This window comes from Grammomys surdaster, unplaced genomic scaffold, assembly GCF_004785775.1.
Source record: "Grammomys surdaster isolate TR1022 unplaced genomic scaffold, NIH_TR_1.0 126178, whole genome shotgun sequence".
In the NCBI taxonomy this organism is placed as follows: domain Eukaryota; kingdom Metazoa; phylum Chordata; class Mammalia; order Rodentia; family Muridae; genus Grammomys; species Grammomys surdaster.
In genome coordinates, this window is record NW_021620984.1 from 4,235,554 (window position 1) to 4,240,919 (window position 5,366).

Consider the following 5,366-nt stretch of genomic DNA (forward strand, 5'->3'; position numbering starts at 1 on the left):
ACATCACAAAAAATATTTATAGACAAAGGACCCATAGTCTATTATTTTTCCTACAACAATTTACTGAGTGCTATTATATATAAAAATGCAGGGCTCTTACTGCAGAGCCCAGTCTGAATATATTACTAAATAGGTACTTCAAGTCCCAGGTAGAGATTCCAAAAGATCATGCAAAGGATGATAATGCTTTGGTAATAAGAGTTTGATAAAAGTTTTATCCTAGAGGAGGTGACATGTGCCAGCTAATAGATACTTTTCTTGTATTTTGTGCTTTTACTGGAGGGTTATGTGTGGTAGTGGCCCATACTGTAGTCATGGTGAACGTATTAGAGCGTGTATGATCATTAACCAAGAACTCCATGCCTGAATCTAGGGAAAGGAGATTGCCCATTTATCCTTTAAAAACCATAAACATATGCTATCTGCAAAAGTTGATGTCCTCTTATCCATCTTTTGGAAAGACAGCATCATCATTTTCAACATGATTGACTTGTCTAATATTGGTTATTATGGTCCAGATATTTGGTAAGTAGTTATTCTCTTTGTCCTAACATAGAAAAATATGTATGAAGTGTGGGAATTTCAGCATGAAAATGCAGAAGTTATACCAATAAATAAATTCTAGATATACTTTAAGGATGTCCTCTAAATTTTAATATTTTATCAAAACTACTTTTTCATACATGGTATACTAATCATGGTTTCCTATCCCTTCACTCTGCCCAAATTCTTCTCACAACCCTACTCATTCAACTCTACTCCCTTTTTTTCTCTTTAGAAAATGGTGGGGTGGGGAGTGAGAGGTGGGGACATCCTCGTGGAGATGAGGTGGGAGAGGAGGTATGGGATGTGGAATAGTCAGAGCATTGTCTGAGAGGGGGATAAAATCTGGAGTGTAAAAACACATAAAGAAATAAATTTTTAAAAATTAAAGAAAACAAACCAGCAAAGAAAGAAAACAAAAATCAAACAAAGTAGAATTTAAAAAAAAAACTACATAAGGAATATGAGTTTGTTCTCTCTCTCTCTCTCTCTCTCTCTCTCTCTCTCTCTCTCTCTCTCCCCCTCCTCCTCCTTTTCCCCCTCCCCCCTCTCTCTCCCTCTTCCTCTCCCCCTCCCCGTCCCAACCCCTCCCCCTCCCCTTCCCCCCTCTCTTCCACACACACACACGCGCACATGCACACACACCAATAAAACCCACAAAAATCAGAAAGCTATTATATTCATATGCAATATCATAAAACCAACGAAGACCAAGCAAAGCAATATGAGAAAGACAAAAATTCTACAAAAATAAAAATAGCTTTGAGATCATTTTCTGTTGTCCATCTTCTGCTGGATGTGGAACCTATACTTAATGTGGTTAATACACACAGTAAAATTTCACTGTAGAAAACAAGTCATTCCTTTGCAAGTAGATGTAAAATGCAGGTGAATTCTTGGTTAGAGGTATATATAATCCAGTGTCTTTTATCCATATCATTGCTGGGGTCCCGTGTGATTTGAACTTGTGTAGGCCCTCTGCATGCTTACACAATCTCCCTGGGTTCATAGGTATTCCAGCCCTGCTGTGTCTGGATTACACTCTTTCCTTGACTGTAACCCATCCCTTCCTTTCTTTCCCCTTTTCTTCTGCATAGCTCTAATACTGAGGGTAAGGCTTTGATGAAGATATCTCAACTAGAATAGAAAATTCCAAAATTATCTATTTCCTTCACATTGTCCAGCTGTGGATCTCTGTGTTAGTTTCCGTCTACTGCAAAAGAAAGTTTCTTTGATGATGGCTAAGCAAAACACTGTTTTCCAGCCCCATGTAGCCCCTGGTAGCCCGGAGTACAAGCTAGATTTATTTTATTAATTTTATTTTATTCGATGTTTGTATATACTTGTTTGATTCCTGTGTTTTTTATCATGTGTTTTACCTAAATTAAATTTCTAATGAGAAAAATGTCATAGCAGATAGTTCCATTTAAAAAGTACCCCTGATACAAGAACATAGAGAGGAAAAGCATGTACAAAGAATCCTGCTGGAGGGAAAGGAGGTAGCAGGGGGTGGGATTAAATGAGCAAGGAGAACCAAATATAAATAACTAAAAACAAAATAAAAAGCCAACAAAATTTGATCTTAAAAGACCATGATGATATATAATAAATACTATGCTGATTAAAATCAATAAAAGTATAAAGAAGAAAGCATTGATGAAACAAAACTTCAAAAAATACGTTGTATAAAACAATGGCATGGCTTATCTCTCACCAAGACTTGTATCCAAACATGCAAAACATTGCTACCCACAAATAATAAGACACCTGCCAAGAAAGAACAAAACTTCGTTCCTCAGAGCAGGGATGTGACACCTTTGCTTGGGTCAGCATCATTTTTTTTTTTTTTACGTTTAACTAATCCATGTGCATAGACTTTGGCTTTGTGTAATATGAAATATCCCTGAAATATAATTTACCATTGACATTTTTTTACACAAAATTATCATCATAAACCTTATCAGACAGACATCAAGACCTGGGATTTTTGGAGCATTATGGTAAAAATAGTGAATAGTAACAATGAAACAGAATCATTAAAACCTTCATTATAGTTGAAACAATGATTAAACACATAGATTGCATATATTATCAGCTCAATGAGTGCTTACAAGCAATGGAGTAATGCAGCGCTATAAACATTTCACCAAACACTATATTTGGAAAGTGCTTTGGAAGAACAGAGGAGGAGAATTATCTTTTTGGCTCTTTCCTCTGCGTGAAACTAAAAAATGACAAAAATATGACAATAGGGATTGAATATGATAAAAGAAGTGAAAATATGGGTTAAATAAAGATGTATAACAGTGTATTATTGAAAATGATTTTGAAACTTTTTTATGGTTGCCATTAATGCAATAATCTAGGTTTCTCAATGAAATGCAAATCAAATAGGTGATGAGTTTAGAATATCATATACAAATGACAACAATATAAAAAACATAAAGGGCCTATTGTGGGTGGTGCTGTCCCTGAGCTGTTAGTCTAGGATTCTATAAGAAAGCAAGCAAGCCAGTAAGTAACATCCCTCCATGGCCTCTGGATCAGCTCCTGCTTCCTGATCTGCTTGAGTTCCAGTCCTGACTTCCTTTGGTGATGAACAGCAATGTGGAAGTGTAAGCTGAATAAACCCTTTCCTCCCCAACTTTCTTCTTGGTTATGATGTTTTGTGCAGGAATAGAAACTCTTACTAAGACACTAGCTTACATTCACACCCCTGTAAGTATCCCTTTTCCTTCACAAGTTCACCAGCACTTATTTTCAGATTTTTTTGATAATAGCAATTTTAACTGGGGTGTAACTGGCTTGCCAACATAGTTTTAATTTGCATTTCCCAATGAGTATTAATGTTCAACACTTTAAAAATACTTGTTGACAATTTTTAAGTTTATTCTTTTGAGAATATCTGTGCATGCCATTAGCCCATTTGTTGACTGGTATTTTTGAATTCCTTGTTTGTATGATTTTAGTGGCTATTTTTTTCAAATATTTTGGGAATTCTGTATGTTGGACCTCTGTAGGCACTGTAACTTATAAATATATTCTCCATTTATGGGCTGTTTTCTCTGCTTGATAGTATCTGCTGTGGTGCAGAATATTTCAATGTTTGTTTAATCCCATCTGTTGATTCTTGGGGAACAGTACTATTATTGGACATCTGATCAGAAGTTCTTGTTTAAACCCTGAACCTACATCTTAAAACATGTTCTGTATCTTTGGATGAACATATATTTAATTTGGAGTTTTTTTAAACATTAAATAGTTTTCAAAGATTTCAGAAAAATACACCATGGAAAAGTGGTTGCACCATTCATTGAAATGAGATATGCATTAATTTTTAATTCCTCAGTCTAACATTTTAGATTCTTTCCAAAATTGGGAGAAGAAAAAGTCAAAAACATGTTTGTGACAAATAGTAATTTGTTGTGATGTGCCAGGAAACATACACAAACCCCAAAAGACCACCAAGGACCCGAAGCTGATGCAACTGCATTAGAATCTCTTTATTCAAGCTCAAGTTGGGTCACACCACCATCGCCTCTCACGCAGAACGGAAAGGAGCAACCCTAAGCTTGGTTTCAAGCAAGCATTTAAAGAGACAAGAAGAGGGTATCTCAGATTTGGATGCTTGCAGCCAACCATCGGACAGAGCACAGGGACCCTAATGGACGAGTTAGAGGAAGTACTGAAGGAATTGAAGGGGTTAGCAACTCATAGGAAGAACAACAATATCAACCAACCAGACCCTCCAGAGCTCCCAAGGACTAAACCACCAATCAAAGAGTACACATGGAGCAATGAATGTCTTGAGCTGCGTAGGTAGCAAAGAATGGTCTTGTCTGGCATTAATAGGAGGAGAGGCCCTTGGTCCTGTGTAGGCTTGATGCCCCAGAATAGGAGAATGCTAGGGCAGTAGTGGGTGAGTGATTCAGGGAGCACCCCCAGGGAGGCAAGGATGAGAGGGCTTAGGATGGGGGGGGAGGGGTTTGAAAGGAAAACTGGGAAAGGAGATAACATTTGAAATGTAAAAAAACAAAATAACCAATAAAATTTAAAAAAAAAAAAGAAAAAAAAAGGGGTTATCTAGCCTGGTACACATCTAATGGGGATGAGAGGATTTAACATAATTGGCTGGTTTTGGGCGCCAAACCATACTTAACTTTTGTTGCTGTTGTTGTTGTTTCCTTATTGGTGGATGTTAGGAAGTAAAGTGCCAGGGGTAGGTAGGCTTGTAACCTGAGGCTGTAGATTTGTTGAGGAAAAACCTGGAAATTGGTGCTAGACACTGCCCAGAGTTTGATAGACTGGTTTTTGTTTTGTTTTGTTTTGTTTTTGTTTTGGGTTTTTGTTGTTGTTGTTTTGTTTTATTTTGTGTTTTGTTTTGTTTTTGTAGTGAGAGTCCCTGAACTTGGAAGTTAGGGTGTTTATATAGATTTGACTTAGTCCAAGATTTTATTGAAATTATATAAGGTAGTTGTGTTATAAATTTTATAGGGGGGTGGGTAAATGCTTTTTTATTTTTTTGTGTTAATATTTTTTGTGATATAGAGTAATACAGATGTAGAACAGAAAAGAAAAGGGGGAACAATACAATTTTAAACATAAAAGTTTTACAGCAAGCACTATATATATATATACATATATATGTACGTATATGTATATATGTATATATACATATATATAGTCCATGTAATATAATGTATTAATTATACATTAATTAATTAATGTATTAATTATAATGTGTATATATATATATATATATTGACCATCAGTATTGACCACCAATTTTTGGTAAAGTTGGGGGCAGCAGTATTGCAAAGTTA